Below are 17,978 nucleotides of genomic sequence, written 5' to 3' on the forward strand. Positions count from 1 at the left end.
CCAACTTGAAAAAAAGAGCATCTAGAAAAATACCTAACATTTTATTTAACCATGAAAGATTGAATGGTTTTCCTTTAAGATCAGGAGCAGGTAAAGGGTGCCCCCTCTCACCATTCTTGTATAAATAACATAATGCTGGAAGTTTTAGCCAGTGCAATAAGGCAAGAAAAGGAAACAAAAGGTATGCATATCAGAAAGGAAGAGATAAAACTGTCCCTAGTTGCAGATAACATAACTGTCTGTGTAGAAAATCCCACGTATGCTACAAAAAAACTGGAACCAGTAAGTGAGTTCAACAATATTCACAAGATGCACAATAAATACATAAAGGTCACTTTTATTTCTGTGTACTAGAAATTGACACATCAACACCAAAATTAAAACTACCTTTCCATTTATAATTACCAATAAAAGGGGTGCCCGGGTGGCTCAGTTGGTTGAGTGTCCAACTTCGGCTCAGGTCATGATCTCACAGCTTGTGAGTTCAAGCCCCATGTCAGGCTCTGCACTGACAGCTCGGAGCCTGGAGCCTGCTTCAGATTCTGTGTCTCCCTCACTCTCTGCCCCAACCCCTCTCACGCTCTGTTTCTGTCTCTCTCTAAGATAAATAAATGTTAAAAAAAAATTTATAATCACCAGTAAAAAAGAGAAATACTTAGATGTAAATCTGATAAAACCCATGTAGGACTTATACCCTGAAAAGTATAAGATGCTGATGAAAAAAAAAAAAAAAAAAAAGAAGGGCTAGATAGATGGAGAGGCATACTGTGTCTATGGAGTACAAGCCTCAACATAGTAATATGTAAGTTCTCCCAGATTTATATGCATGTAAACCACAACTCCTCTCAAAATCCCAGCAAGATGTTTTGTAGATATAGACAAAATTATTCTATAATTTATATGGAAAGAAGAGGAACTAGGATACCTGAAACAATTTTGAAAAAGAAGAATAAAGTATGAGGAATCTGTCTATCTGATTTCAAGACTTATTATGTAGTCATAGTAAACAAGACAGTGTGGTCTCAGCAGAAGGATCAAAGACACGCAGATCAATGGAACAGAATAGAGAACCCCGAAATAGACCCACAACAAATATGCCCAACTGTTTTTGAGAGAAGTGTAAATGTAATTCCACAGAGGAAGGATAGCCTTTTAATAAATGGTGCTGGAGCAATTAGACATCTACAGCCAAAAAAAGAAAATGAGCTTTAAGCCTCAGAACTTACACAAAAATGAACTAAAAATAGATCACAGACTATATATAAAATGTAAAACTATAAAACTTTTAGGATAAAAATATAGGGAAAAAAATCTCTGAGAAATAGGGTTTGACACTAATAGTACAATACATAAAAGGAAAGGCTGATAAATCTGATTTCCGCAAAATTAAAACCTTTCACTCTATAAAAGACCCCGCTGAGGATAAAAAGACAAACTGTGTCTTTTTAAGCAAATATTTGCAAGCCACATCGCCTATAAAGAACTAATTTGTAGAATATACAAATGACTCTTAAAATTCAACAGTAGAAACATAAACCATACAAGTAGGAAATGGGTAAATGGCAAAAAGAGATGTTTCATGAGAGAGGATAAGTGGTAGCAAAGAAGAACATGAAAATATAGGCAGCATTATCGGTCATCAGGGAAGTGCAAATTAAAATCACAGTGATGCAGGGGCGCCTGGGTGGCGCAGTCGGTTAAGCGTCTGACTTCAGCTGGGTCACAATCTCGCGGTCTGTGAGTTCGAGCCCCGTGTCAGGCTCTGGGCTGATGGCTCAGAGCCTGGAGCCTGTTCCCGATTCTGTGTCTCCCTCTCTCTCTGTCCCTCCCCTGTTCATGCTCTGTCTCTCTCTGTCCCAAAAATAATAAATAAAACGTTGAAAAAAAAATTTTAAATCACAGTGATGTGTTTTCACACATCTATCAAAAGGGCTAAAATTAAAAAGAAAATAACACCAAATTCTGGTGAAGATGAGGTAAAACTGGATCATTGATATATTGCCGGTGGGAATGTAAAATGATATAGCTGCTCTGGGAAACAATTTGGCAGTTAAAAAATAATAAGAAGAAAAAACATGCAACTATCACACAACCCAGCAATTACGCTCTTAGACTTTTATCCCAGAGAAAGGAAGACTTACTTTCGTACAAAACCCTTAACATAAATGTTGATAGCATCTTTATTTGTTAACAGACAAAGACTAATACAGCCCAGATGTATCCTTCAGTGGGTAAACACGTGACAGTACATCCATAGTATTTAATACTACCCAGCAGTAAAAAGCAACATACTTTTAATACACGCAACAACTTGGAAAATTATACTGAGTGAATAAAGCCAATCCCCAAAAGTTACATACTATGTGATTCTGTTTATATAACATTCTTGGAATGACACATTTACAGAAATGGAGAAAAGATTTAGTGGTTATTGAGGGGCTTAAGGAGGAGGTAGGGAAGTGGTTTGGGCTATAAAAGAGCAGGGCAAAGAATCTTTGTGGTAATGGAAATGTTCTATATGTTGACTGTATCAATGTCACCGTCCTGGTTGTGATATTGTACTCTAGTTTTGCAAGATGTTGCCATTGGTGAAAACTGGGTACATGGGCTCTCTCTGCATTATTTCTTACAACTGCATATATATATATATACACATGTATGTATGTATATATATATGCACACACGCATGCATATACACACACATATATACACATATATATGTGCATATAATGTGTAATTATCTCAAAATAAAAAGTGTAACTTAGATTTAAATAAAAAATAGAGCTGAAAGTGTTTCTGCCTGTCTAGCAGTCTAGCTAATGGTTTTTTTTCCATTCTTGTTGAAGTGTATAATTCTACTGCTTGTATCCCAGTTTCTGCTGCCTAAGAGATATTACATATGAAGCAACACAACTTATGTTATATTGAAATGGGTTCCCTGTTTACAATTCTGTGTGCTCAAACTAGAGCCTAACTCAAACATGAGTGTCCAGTAATTGAATGCAAGTGAAAGTACCAATCAGTGTCTGTGACGCCCCACAAAAGGGGTGTCCTTATCATTTGCTGACTTAACGTATTCACAGAGGGTTGAAGGAAGCTACTATCAACCATTAAGGTCTTCTCGCGAATTCGTTTCTTATGCCAGCCCCTTTGCAAAATGAGCTCTAGCATCGTGTAGCAGTGTGATCTGGCACAAGTTTCCTAAGCTCTGTGTTTTGGTCTCCTCGACCATGAATGGGGAATTTTTTCCAGATGGATATAAAGTGCTTAGCTTAGTACTTTTCACAGAGTAAGCATTTCGGTAAATGCAGACTGTTTATGAATATTGTCGTCATCGTGTTCACAGGCAACCCCAGGAGGGATACGGTATGGAAGGAAGATGAAAGAAGGGGAACCGTCTAGAGGCCACCAGTGAGTTGTGTGGCATTGTGCCTTGGACAGAATGAGGTTGGGAAGGAAGGGACGGGTGGGAGGAAGCCATAGCAAGGACTGGGATGGGAAAGACAGAGGGCTGGAAGATATTGGTGAGAAACTTTATTGCCTTTCTATTACTATTCAGCACCAACTGAATTTGTATTTCAAGCCCAGATATTTGAATGGTGTTCCCTTCTCTTCTGCAGCTAATTTTTTAAATGTTTATTTATTTTTCAAGGAGAGGGGCAGGGAGAGGCAGAGAAAGCGGGAGACAGAGGATCCCAAGCAGGCTCCATGCTGTCAGCACAGAGCCCGGTGAGGGGCTTGCACCCATGGACTGAGAGATCATGACCCGAGCTTCAGTCATACCCTTAACCGACTGAGCCACCCAGGTGCCCCTCTTCTTTAGTGAATTTGAAGAGAAAATGGCCTGTTTTGAGTTCTCTTTATTTAATGAAATTCACTTACCACATACTGGATCCCTTCTGGGTATGTGCCCGGCTCCCTTCTGGGTATTTTGTCCCACCGTCATGGCCATGGAATTTGGAACTTTTGGAGATTTCCATTCCAATTTCCACCCTCCACAAAAGGTCTCATTTGTAACAGGGGTTTGAAGGCTAATCTGATGAAGTGAAGCCAGTAGAAACAGTGTAGCTTTGAACAGGTGCTTAAAAATCCCTAAGCACCAGCTTTCCCATCTGTGAAGTGGTTGAAAGTACTATCTTCACCAGTAGGTAAACATGAGGGTTAACACGGCTAACCCTGCCAAGTTAGCATGATTTCCAACACATATAATACCCCCAATAAGTGTTGCTTTTACGAGAATGGACTGGACCTAAGCTTCACATCCAGGCTTGCAGACGTGCCTGTGACCACCATACATCTTCCTCTTTCTCTTCTTTCTGTCCTCACATATCTAGTTTCCAGATTGGAATTCAGATATCATTACCATGCCATATGAGTTTTGTGATCCTGTGCAATCTACTTTACATCTCCGAGCCTCAGTTTCCTCATCTTGTGGGGGGGGGGTATTAATACAGTGTAGCAGTTAGAAGCATGGCCCCTGGAGTCAGGTGGATCTGCACTCAGAATCCCGCGCCCCTCATTTATGAGCTGTGTGACCTTGAAGAGGTCACTTAGTCTCTCTGTGCCTCGGCATTATCATATGCAGAGTGAGAATAATAATACTATTTATTGGGGCTGACATGGAGCCCAGCAATGGGGCTGTGCTGACAGTGCAGAGCCTGCTTGGGATTCTCTCTCTCCTCTCTCTCTCTCTCTCTCTCTCTCTCTCTCAAATAAATAAATAAATAAACAAGTAAACAAAAAAATGTTAAAAAAGATAATAGTATTTATCTAACCTGCTTGTTACGGGAGTATACAATGCCGTGCATGTAAAGCCTTGTGCATCAAAAATCCCCTTTCTCCTCCTCCTCCTTCTGGTACAGGGACTGGCACTCCTCAAAGGGTAGCTGTTATTATTACACTTCTTGTTCCCAAGAGCAATATACTTGCAAGATGCACGAATATGAAAATCTGTAAGTGATTACGGAGAAGAATTTACTTCTGCTGCGTTTCCAGGCTCTGCGAAGTCAGCTTTCCCCCACCTACTCTGAGACCTTGGAGGAAAATGACAAATCTCTAGTATTTATTTCAGCGTCCCCAGCACATTTACCCTGCTTTCCGGGAAAGCACGAAATGGGATCCGTCGGAGAAAGTGTGGAGGGAAGAACTGTAAAAAACAGGAGATCAGGAGATAACGCTAGCACTTTGAGTCTCCCTGGGGGTGCTCCTCTCCCCTTCCACTCACACTTGCCCAAACAAATTAGAAAAAGGATTAACCTTGTTGAAGATCAGTTCCCCGAAGGGTTTACTTACCTAGAGAGCGAGATGGGCTGTGTCAGAGGATGTCAACGTACACGCCATCTCTCGCGGTGCAGCTCTCGTGCAAAGTGTCATTTGCCCAACTGTGGGGAGATGGGCTCGAGCTCCTACATAGCCAGCGATGCCTCCAACTCAGGACGGGAGATCTCGATGCCAGTTCGAAATAAGCAAGTCTCCTTAAACACCCTGGTCCCTATTTAGGCAACAGCTAAAATCCAGTGAACTTTCTAATTTGTTGTAGAAGAAGGGAGTGCCTTTTTTTTAAAGTTATTTTGAGAAAGAGAGAGAGAGAAAGGGAAAGAGAGAATCCCAGGCAGTCTCCACACTGTCAGTGCAGAGCCGACGGGGGCTCAATCCCATGAACCATGAAATCATGACCTGAGCCAAAGTCAGACGCTTAATCAACTGAGTTATCCAGGTGCCCTGAAGAAGGGGGTGTCTTAAAGGGGCTTTATGCGGATTACACTCAGTTCTGCAATCTGTGGCATTCTTAATGAATCTCACGTCATCAAAAAGTGCATTATGGAAATAATTACTTCCATAGGAAGGGGAAATAAGGTACTAAAGCATTTCAGACTTGCAATAAAAAGGGTTTTTCTCCCCCCCCAGTAGGAATCTTAATAATAGAAGTATTTTTTGTACCTAAAAACATATAGCCATAAAACTTAAACATGACTGAACCAATCTGGCATTTGTTACCTTGTAGCCTTAACAAAAAGTAATCTCTTTTCTTTTCCCGTCACCACCAGCACTCATTACACATCCCTATCACCTGCATTTGTTCACTTAACAACTGTCTGTCACGACTTCTGCTGTGTGCCAGGCATTGTTCTAAATGCTGGGACTGTGGTCGTGACCAACGTAGACACAAGACGTCTGACTTCAGATACGTGGAAGCAATCAGATCAACACAACGAGTCTGGCATGCGATGCGCGCGGAAGAGAACAGATAGGACACGGAGATGGGGGGCGAGAAGGAGGGGCTCACGGCGACATGCGTGGACACAGGAGGCCTCTTGCAAGCTGAGACCTAAGGACTGACAAGAGACCAGAGGGAGAGCATTGCAGGCGGAGGGAAAGGCTGATGTCAAGGCCCCAAGGGAGAGAGAGCTTGGCACAGTCTAGGGAAGCTAAGAGACATCCAAACAAGGCGGCTGGGCTGCACGTGAAATAGCATTTTCCTGCAGACAGAGCTGCCCAGCCACGCTTTAAGCAACAGCAGCCTGCATAATGCAGACTGAGTCCCCTCACTGTGGTACTGCGATTCTGTATGTACCGAATCACTGTATGTGATTCGGATCTTGAAAAGTCACACCGTAGGAGAGATGCCCGCACCACCTTCAGATATCAGCCTTTTCCGGCCCTCGGTCACTGGGGCTCCTGGCTCTCACGTCTTCCCACCCAGACTGAATTGTAACACCAACTTTTCAGGTTCTCCTGCGTGCAGACGGTAGATTGTGATGTATCTCAAGCTCCAGAATCGCGTGAACCAATTCCCATCAATTCCCATAATAAATTTCCCGTTGTCTCTCTCTCTCTCTATATCCCATTGGTTCGGTCTCTGGAAAACTGACTATTACAGTTGTGTTGTCAACAATATCTAACTCCTGACTTGGTAAGTACTCTCTCTAGAGGTAATTGGATGAACAGGTAGGCACAGCATTCAACTTCCCTGTTGGGTAGGAAATAGTTTACAAATGTACCTTAAGTCATTATAAGATGTTCAAAGGTGTATTTCCCCAAATCTCAGATGCCTGTTTATTCTCATTAAAATTCACTTAAAGTTTCAAATCAGACAAACTTACGCTGTTTTATATATTAATAGAAGTCAAACTTTAAGTTTCAATTATTATTGAAGCTGCGTCCATAGTTGTAAGAGTTATAATCTTTTGAATCGTAGGAGAGCTTATTTGGAGACACCATATTATTATCTGTACCTTGATATTATTACCATATTCCTGCCATTCGGTGTAGGATGCCCGGGTGCTAACATAATGCAGTTTTTCTTCAATCTCAGGTGAGGAGGGGAGAGCATGTGAAAATAGCCGATAAGGGGGTGATGCTAGGGCTAGACCTCATGCCTCTCAACTATTCTTCCTAACACCTGCTGAACTCCTTCCTCAAACCTGTTCTGATAATTTTCCGGAACATAGCAAGTGGCCAAGTATTTATGAAATGCTTGCTTTTCCAACAAGCTGAACTTACCGTTGTTTCCTGATTCTGATAGATCTGGGGATTGTCTTGGATCCTGGGGACACAGCCATCGTCGCTTCCCACTTGGGTCTCATGAGTGATACAGATGCAGGCCACGTGTGTCCACTGAGGGAAGGCAAAGCATTGAGGACAAGAAGAGGGGAAAATGGTAGATCCCAGCTCAAGAGGGTCTAGGGTGGAGAGGAAGCTAATTGATGGGAGGCTTCCTGGAGGAGGTAGCCACGGAGCTGGGTCTTGAAAACCTCCATCTCCTGGCAACCTCGAGATCCATTTAGATCACCGACCTCTCTGTCCGCCATGCCCAGTTTTGCAATTTACGCCCTAGAGAAGCATGCATTAGGCTGTTTCGAACTCTTTGCTCACTCTTCCGCTCTCCCTGAAATCCCCATCTCACCTCATTTTCTCTTGGTTAAGTCATACGTATTCTTCAAACCTAATCTCAGTTTTTGATGTCTTCCATTCCTTCAGTCATTGGATTGGGCTGCTCACCTCGCTCTGTACTCTTGTGGCCCATTGGACATATCTCATTCTTACTTTACCATGGTATTGAAATTACCAGTCTGTTCCTAGAATTGGCCGTATACACCTTGTCTTGTATCTATCCATCGTTTATTTATCTATCTATCGATCATGGGCACACAATGTTTCTTTAGTTTCAGGTGTACAATATGGTGATTCCACAAGTTTGTATCTTATGGTATGCTCATCACTGCTGTAGCTACCATCTGTCCCCTGCAACACTATCACGGTGTCACTGATGATGTTGCCTATGCTGTGCCTTTTAGCTCTGTGACTCATTCATTCCATAACTGGAAGTCCGTATCTCCCAACCTTTTCATCCATCTTTCTCATCCCCCCCAGGCCCCTTCCCTCTGGTGACCACCAGTTTGTGCTCATATTTATAGGTCTGATTCTGCTTTTTGTTTTGTTTTTCATTTGTTTTTTTTTTTAGATTCCACATTCGAGAGAAGTCAGATTGTATTTGTCCTTCTCAGTCTGATATATCTCGCTTAACATGGCCCTCTAGGCCCATCCATAACACCTGTCAGAATGGCTAACATCAAAAAGACGAGAAGTAACAAGTGTTGGTGAGGATGTGGAGGAAAAGGAACCCTTGTGCACCGTGGGTGGGAATGTAAATTGGTGCGTCCATTGTGGCAAACAGGGTGGAGGGGCCTCAGAAACACCACATGATCCAATAATTCCACTATTATTTACCCAAAGAAAAGGAAAACACAAATTCAAAAAGACACATGTACCCCTATGCTGACCACAGCATTATTTACAATAGCCATGATAGGGAAGCAGCCCAAGTGTCCGTTGATACAGGAGTGGTTAACGAGGATGTGGTACACACACATCTTGCTCCTATTCGACTCCCCAGATCTATGTATCTGTCTCCCTAATCTTAGCATCCACTGCTATGTGCTTGATAAACATCTTCAAATGGAACTGCAGTGTAACTTTATGCCAAAACTCACCTAAAAAATACTGCAGCCTTGATTAATGTCATCGGGAGTGAACTTGAACTTTGCTTTGGAAGTGGTTGGAAAGCCTTGCTTTGTGAACCCCAGAATGCCATGTCCCACTCAGGCCATTGCTTCCTGGGACCCGACTGCTGCAATACTTAGTTTTAACAGCTTTTGCTGACGTGGCTATTGCTTCAAAATGTTGCGTGCTATCACCGACACAAAAAGTTTTGGGTGGCTTCCTTCCAAGCCTATGGATAACACATTCTTTTCACTGTTCTGTCTTCTGAAAGACTGAGGAGACAGAGGTATTCAGGGAGATCGAGGGCTACTATAGAATCTGGAACAGTTAATAACAAGTAGCTTTGGCAAGCTGTTCTTTTGCAAATCAACTGTGTGGTTGCAGTGATGGACAGACACACAGATCAATGGATTGGAGTGGGAGTCCAAAAATAGACCCCCGCTTGTGTGATCAGTTTGTTTTTGACAGAGATGCCAAGGTAATTCAATTGGAAAAGATAGTCCAACAAACAGTGCTGGACTCACTGGGTGTCTGTATGAAAAAAAAAAACCATGGAACTATTTCACACCATCCATAAATATTAACTCAAATTGATCATATACCTAAATGTAAGTACTAAAACGATTAGACTCTAGAAGACAGCAAAGGTAAAAAAAGTCTTTGTGACACTCGCCGGGTAAGGCAAAGATTGCTTTCTTTTTTAAAAAAAAAATTTTTTTTAACATTTATTTATTTTTGAGAGACAGAGAGAGTCAAAGCATGAGCAGGGGAGGGGCAGAGAGAGAGGGAGACACAGAATCCGAAGCAGGCTCCAGGCTCTGAGCTGTCAGTACAGAGGCCGACGTGGGGCTCGAACCCATGAACTGTGAGATCATGACTTGAGCTGAAGTCGGATGCTTAACCAACTGAGTCATCCAGGTGCCCCTGGGTAAGGCAGAGATTTCTTTAAAAAAAAAATTTTTTTTAAATGTTTATTTATTATTGAGAGACAGAGAGACACAGAGCGTGAGCAGGGAAGGGGTAGAGAAAGAGAGGGAGACACAGAATCTGAAGCAGGCTCCAGGCCCTGAGCTGTCAGCACAGAGCCCGACACAGGGCTCGAACTCATGAACTGTGAGATCATGACCTGAGCTGAAGTCGGTCATCCAACCAACTGAGCCACCCAGGCGCCCCAAGGCAAAGATTTCTTGAATAGAACACCAATTACAGAAACTCTAAGGGAAAAAAGATAAAATAGATTTCATCAAGATTAAAAATTGTTGCTCTTTGAAAGACATAGCTAACTAAGAACACAAGAAGGCAAGCCACAGACTGGAAGGAAGATTTTCTTCAACATATATTCAACAAAGTGCTTAATTCAGAATGTATGAAGAATACTCATCACTTAATAATAAGACAACTCAGGGTTAAAAAAAAAAAAAACCTAAAAACTAAACATAAGAACTTAAACTGACACTCCACAAAAGAAGATAATGGAATGGCCAATAAGCACACAAAAAGATGCTCAGCATCACTGGTAATCAACAAAATGCAAATTAAAACCATAATGAGATAGATACTATTTCACATCCACTAGAATGATTACAGTAAAAAGATCAATAGTACAAAGGTTGGTGAGAATATAGAGCACCTGGAACTCTCTCACACATTGCCAGTGGAAGGCAAAATGGTATAGACACTTTGGAAAATAATATGGCAGTACTTATAAAGTTAGCTACATTTATTAGATGACTCTGTGATTTCACTTTTGGGTTTTACTGCAAGAGACATGAAAACACATGTTCACATAAAAATGTGTGGACATTGTTCCTAATAGCTCCAAACTGGAAGAAACCCAAATATCCCTCAACTGATGAGTGGGTGAACAAATTATGTACCATGGAGTACTCATCTGCAATAAAAGGAGAATGTCATATTAGTACATGCGGCAATGTGGATAAATCTCAAAAACATAATCCTAGGTGAAAAAGTCAAGCACAGACTATCATGTACTGCATGATTCCAATTACATGAAATTCGAGCAAAGGCAACAGTATAGTCAGACAAAGTAGAGAAGAGTATTGGTTGCTAGAAGCCAGAAGAATGGCAGAGTAAGGAGAACAAGCATAGCAGGCACACTGGAACTTGTCAGAGCAAGGGAACTCTTGGGTGTCTTGACCCTAATGGCGATTATGATTATATACAATTACCCAAATCCATCAAGCTATACTTCTAAAACCTGTGAATTTTGTAATACCTTTATAAAAAAGAGGAAAAAGAAAGCAATACAAGCTAGTGCTTGCTCGAAAAATTAACATTTAGGGGAAGAGATAGACATTAATGTGCAGAACGACATATGTGAAGGGCAAGTTTGGGCAGTGACGTAGTAGGACGCAGCAGCATGATCCTGGATGCCCTACTTTCCCCGGCTACTTGCAAAACAAACCTGATGGCAGCGTGGCTGTTGCATGACCTCGTGTCTGGAGAAAGAGGGAACGTGTGTTCCTCAAGGCCAGTACGTAGTGAGTGGTTTGTCATCTGGTAGAGAAGGTTAAAAATATTGACACCACCAAGATTAATACTAACCAATTATTTACTTGTTTGGTGCATAGATTTTACAGTGACCACTTAACAGGAGATGGCATTTAGCTAAATTAGCTTGTATATAAATACATCATTCTTTAAAGACTGAGGTCAAGAAAAGGCATATGTAGGCCCGGTAGGATTTGGTCTTTGGGCTTGTGTTGTGCATGAAATTTCTCCAGTGTACCAACAATGGGCTTCTCAATACATTTGTTGAATGGCTCCCACCCTGGGCGTAGCAAACCTTTCACATAGTTGACAATAATAATCAAAGGCCTAAAGGAGATATCTCAATGCTTGAAATTCATGACTATAGATCATTCTCAGTGTCAGGTCCCTTTGAATGGGCCAGACGTGGTCCTGGATGCTGGTTATAAGATGATGAAAAGATGTGTTGCCCATAGTCTGGAAGAGGCGTTGGCACACTGTTTTTGTAAGGCGCTAGACAGTATGTGGGCCACATTGTCTCCGTTGCAACTATTCAGCTCCACCTTTGTAGCATGGCAGCATCCATAGACAATCCGTAGCTGTCATCCAGCAAACCTTTATTTATGAAAACAGGCAGTGGGCTGTTTTCGGACCATGCAGCTTGCTTACAACTGGTCTTGAGGGGTGATAAGCACTAAATGAATAAATACATCCGAGGCATATCATCATTTATTGTAATCTGTGCCATGAGAGACAAGAAGAGGTTACCGTGCTAGAGAAAGATGAGGTCTAAGGAAATCGGCTCCTGACTGGGTAAAGGGAGAGAAAGTGGCGGAAAGGGGGCCAACAAGGTAGCATACGGTACGATATATCATCTTGACCCCCAGTCATCAGTAAAGTCTACACTGATCAAGAAATGTTTGTGCTAGGAGGATTTCTTGTGGAAACCAGTGGCTGAGCCCGATAGGGCACCCCGGTTGACATGTGGTTGACTCAACAGTGCAGATGGAGAAAATGACGAGGAGGCCCCCAGCTAACATGGGGGTTACATATATGTTTACCTGTGCTTAGGAGAGAGGTCTAGAAAAGTAGACACTAAATGTTAGCAGCAATTACCCCTGGGGAATATATTTTAGGTAGGCAGGTAGTAAAAGGGGACTACTTTGTAATAGGTACTTCTTCCATGTTGTAATACTTTACCATGAACTTGTATTACTTCTAAAAACTAAATACAGTAACAAAAATTATCTTTTCAAAGGCAGTTTCCTTTCTTTCTCTCTCTCTTTCTTTCTCTCCTTTCTTCCTTCCTTTCTCTCTCTCTCTCTCTCTCTCTCTCTCTCTCTCTCTCTCTTTCTTTCTCTTCCATTTATTTTTAAATCTAATTTATTGTCAAGTTGGCTAATATACAGTGTATATTGCATGCTCTTGGTTTTGGGGGTAGATTCTTTCAAATGGATTTCCCAGAACTGAGGAGAGTACAAGGTCTAGATGAGGACTCTGAAACATCTTGAGAGAGACGTCAAGTCCTTTTAAGTCAGCTCACAATTACGTCTCACTGCACAGGTTGTGCATATGTGTGCGTGCACACACGCAGAACTCCAGATGGATAATGATCAAAATATAAAAGGTTAAAATATAAAGTTTTTGGAAGACAGTGTTGAAGAATATCAACCTGACCTGAGGGTAAGGACAAGGTTGAAAATGGGGACTACCTCTAACTGCATTGAAATTAGGAACATCTATTCATTAGAGAGTGAAAAAAGCAAAACTCTGGAAATATGAAGATGTATTCAAGACATATTACTGACAAAGGGCTCATATCCAAAATTACACTCCTACCAGTCAGTAAGAAAAACAAAACTCAATGGAAAAATAGAGGAGAGATTTAAGAGGCACCTCACAAAAGAGGAAATCCGGGGTCCCTGGGTGGCTCAGTTGGTTGAGCATCCAACTTCAGCTCAGGTCATGTTCCCACGGTTCGTGGGTTTGAGCTCTGTGTCGGGCTCTGTGCTGACAGCTCAGAGCCTGGAGCCTGCTTTGGATTCTGTGTCTCCCTCTCTCTCTCTGCCCCTGTCCTGCTCATGCACTCTCTCTCTATTTTCTCAAAAATAAACAATAAACAATAAACATTAAATTAAAAAAAATAAAACATTTAAGAGAAAATCCGAATGGCCAATAAGCACATAAATAGTAAATGCGCTCAACCCCATCAGTCATCTGAGAAATGAAAATACCACGAGATTGGCAAAAAAAATAAAGGCCACCAGCATAGCATATGCTAGGACGTGGGAGATCAGAGCTTACACAAATTGCTAGTGAGTGTATAAACTGGTACAACCACTTTAGAAAACAGATTGCATTGTTTAGTGTGTCACGTTCGTGTACCCTATGACCCAAGCAATTCATTCCTGGGGAATATTCTCTCAAAACTGGGCATGCCTACACCAGGAAATACAGTAATGTTTACAGTCACATGGTTCACAATAGCCAAGCTCTGGAAGGAATCTAAATGCCCATCAACAATTGTTATATATTTATATAATAAAATGCTATCCAACAGTGAAAATGAACTACAGCTACAGACAACACGGGTGCATTTTATAGAAAATAGTGTAGATTAAAAGCAGAGAGGGGCGCCTGGGTGGCGCAGTCGGTTAAGCGTCCGACTTCAGCCAGGTCACGATCTCGCGGTCCGGGAGTTCGAGCCCCACGTCAGGCTCTGGGCTGATGGCTCAGAGCCTGGAGCCTGTTTCCGATTCTGTGTCTCCCTCTCTCTCTGCCCCTCCCCCTTTCATGCTCTGTCTCTCTCTGTTCCAAAAATAAATAAACGTTGAAAAAAAATTTTTTTTAAAGCAGAGATATAAATACATAGTTTTGATTCCCTTTATTAAAAAGTTTAAGGGGGGCCTGGGTGGCTCAGTCAGTTGAGCATCTGACTTCAGCTCAGGTCATGATCTCACAGTTTGGTTAGTGGGTTTGAGCCCCACGCCAGGCTCGTTGCTATCACTCAGACTGTCAGCCTGCTTTGGATCCTCTGTCTCCCTCTCTCTGCCCCTCCCCTGCTGGCGCTCTCCCCCAAATAGGTAAATAGTAAACAATTTTTTTTAAAAACCGTGCTGTTTTGGAATTCGTGCTTGGGTGGTCAAGCTATACAGAAATGCAAAAACTTGGCAAGTGTTTCCTTCTGAGAGATCGGGAAGGATGGTTGTGCCTGAGAATTGTACCTGAGAAGGAGGTTGTACACAGAGAGGTTTCTGGTTGCTGTCAGTTTTCTTCCCATTAATTTTTTTCTGTTGCAGTAGAATATATGTAACACAAAACCTAACCGTCTTAGCCATTTTTAAGTGTAGAGTTCAGTGGCATTAAGTAAATCCCCATTGCTGTGCAAACATCACCACCATCCATCTGTAGAACTTCTCTCATCGTCCCCAACGGAACCTCTGTACTCATAAACAGTAACTCCTGTCTCCCTGGGTCCTCAGCCCCTGGCAATCACCACTCATTCTACTGTGTCTATGGATTTGACTACTCTAGGTACCTCAGGTGATGAAATCGTACGGGCTTTGTCCTCTGCAACTGGTTATTTCACCTAGCGTCCTGTCTCCGAGGTTCCTCCATGTTGTAGCATGGGTAAGAATTTCTCGCCCGGTGAGGCCGAACGAGATTCCACTGTGTGGATCTGCCACATTTTGTTTATCCATCGGTGGACACGTGGGCTGCGTCCACCCTTTCGCTATTGTGAATAATGCTATGATGAACGTGGGTGTACAAATAAATACCTGTTTGAGTCCCTGCTTTAAACAATTTCCTACTTGTTGACAAGAGTTTAAAAATTATTCACGGTGCCAGTTAATGCTTAATCCATTTTCCATGTGTGCGTTACCTTTCACAAAATGATTAAAAAACAATCCCATAGACCTGGGATTCAGTTACCATGGAAACTCTCTTTCTGATTCTGCTTTTGCCTTTCTTCCTATGATCCTCTCTCTCCCTCTCTCGTCCTTACTATTGAAGTAAGAGGTGTTTTCTTGCGCATTTAAAAAGAAACTTTTTAGCGGGGTTTGAAACCTACAGAAAATTGTGCAAGTAATACACATCAACGTGACAAATTATTCACAAAATGAACAGCCTAGTTTGAGTATACATGTTAGGTACATGAATGAGGTGTGTCTGGAAACAAAATATTCACATTTCAGGAGGTCAGCAAAGTTCTAAACTAAAAAGCAAAGAGCTCCTTAGATGGAAGGAGGTAAACAGCACGATATTGCAAAGTGTTAACACTTGGGAGTTAAAAGTGGTTGCCTCTCAGGAGTAACAATTGGGGATGAAAAGGGAGTGGGGCAATATTTTCCTTTTCATGATTTATATATTTGACTTTTTTTCTTTATTTTTTTAAAAATGTTTATTTTTGAGACAATGCGAGAGACAGAGCATGAGCGGCAGAGGGGCAGACAGAGGGAGACACAGAATCCGAACCAGGCTCCAGGCTCCAGGCTCCGAGCTGTCAGCACAGAGCCCGATGCGGGGCTCAAACTCACTCAAACCATGAGATCATGACCTGAGCTGAAGTTGGACGCTCAACCAACTGAGCCACTCAGGTGCCCCTATATTTGACTTTTAAAAACATACACATAATACATATTTCAACTCGAAAAATAATTTATTTACAATAAACTAACCAACATCTATAATCTCTCCTCCTCCACTCCAAACAAGACCTTTGTCATCATTTCAAATGTTCATCCAGGACTGGCTCTGTTTTGCTTAAATTATCTTGACTTTTAGTATTACCTTGATCATGTTTTAAATTATGTCTCTACTATTTGGACTTATTTACAAATGGTGTTCAATTTTGTAGCCACATTGTATTTCTAACTCTACATTAGACTGGTGTCTTTACCCACAACATTATCTGCTATCCCATGTTATGATTCTGACACCAGTTATGTATGTTTTTTCCCAACACACCACGAAAAAATTCTCTGACTCCAGATGGATGTCCTACAGTTCAACTCAATTCAAACGCTATCTACTTGGAGATAGCATCAGATCCCACAGATTAAGGATTCGGTCCTGCAAGACTGCTCCCCTCTTCCCATTTCAGGTATCAAAGTCCAGGCTGTCACCTGTGCTTCTGACCAACTGGCTATAGATATATTGGAGGTCCAACAACCTTCTCTTTGGGTTTGACTACGTATCGGTTTTTTATAAACGGTTATAACCTCATTACAGCCCGATGAAGAGATGCATAGGGCAAGGCGTGAGGAGAGTGTGTGGAGCTGCCACGCCCCGTCTGAACTGAGCTTCTCTCCCCAAACTCGCATGCATTCACCAACCTGGAAGTTCTCTGAACTCTGTCCTTTTGTGTTTCTATGGAAGCTTCACAACTTTGGCGTGATCAATTCAACCTCCAGTCCCAGTCCCCTTCCTGGGGGTGAGTGAATGGGAGGAACTGAAAGTTGGTTGGTTCCCCATCCTTAGGCACTTTCCAAAAGTCACCTCACCAACCAAGTCAGGTGTGGTTGAAAGGGGTTTGTTACGAATATCAAGACATCTTTATCCCTCTTATCACCCAGGAAATTCCAAGGATTTAGGAGCTGTGCCAGAAACAGAAGGAAGACCAAATATATATCATAAATCACAGTATCACATGTCTCTCTGATTCTGGGATACTTTTTTATTCCTTCTTTTTGGTGGAATAGATTTTCAAGGACTTTTCTAAGAAATGGTTTGAGTACTGTTAGAAGTTTGCTTAATTCTTCACTCATACAAAACCTCCAATGCTAACTCCTGTGAGAAATTCTTCAGTAAAATCATTTCAAAGTCTGAGAATCACTTTGGCGGTCTTTCCCTTTGCCCTTGCTACACATTAACTATGGTATATTTTATATTTTATATTATGCTTTGAATTGACCTGATTTTTCACCTACAAGATTATAAAATGGCCTGGAAACCAAGGATCCAGCATAGAGTCCAACACTTGGTAGCTAGTCAAAATGTATTCTTAAACACCAAAGCCATGAGGAGCACAGGAAGATAAATAATCTTTATGTCATGTCAACAGTAGGGGGGTGAAGACAATGAGAAATTCCCATGAAGCCTTAAAGATAGGCCAGAATGCAGGGGAGGCTCTTTGTTTTTGTTATGGAAGGAGATTCACTGGGCAAAAAGAAAGTAAGATTCCAAATGGAAAAATGGTAGCATATGCCAAGAGGCAGGTGTGTGGAGATGTGGGATTTGCTTTGTAGGACATGGGTGACAGTGACAGGCTCGGAGGTGCTGATAATGTCAGGATCAGCCTGTTTAAGTTTCTGTGATGTCCTGTAGAATAGGAGGGCATCCTAAGTTTTACCCTCTCTGGGGTATCTATGTCCTCCTAGGTAAAGCAAAAAAATTGATGACAATCAGTGATTTTTAAAATGTTTTCTAAAAAATGTTTTCTAAAATGTTTTCTCCACCTCACTCCCGCACACCAGTTTTTAAGT

Source organism: Felis catus, chromosome B1 (assembly GCF_018350175.1).
Source record: "Felis catus isolate Fca126 chromosome B1, F.catus_Fca126_mat1.0, whole genome shotgun sequence".
Lineage (NCBI taxonomy): Eukaryota > Metazoa > Chordata > Mammalia > Carnivora > Felidae > Felis > Felis catus.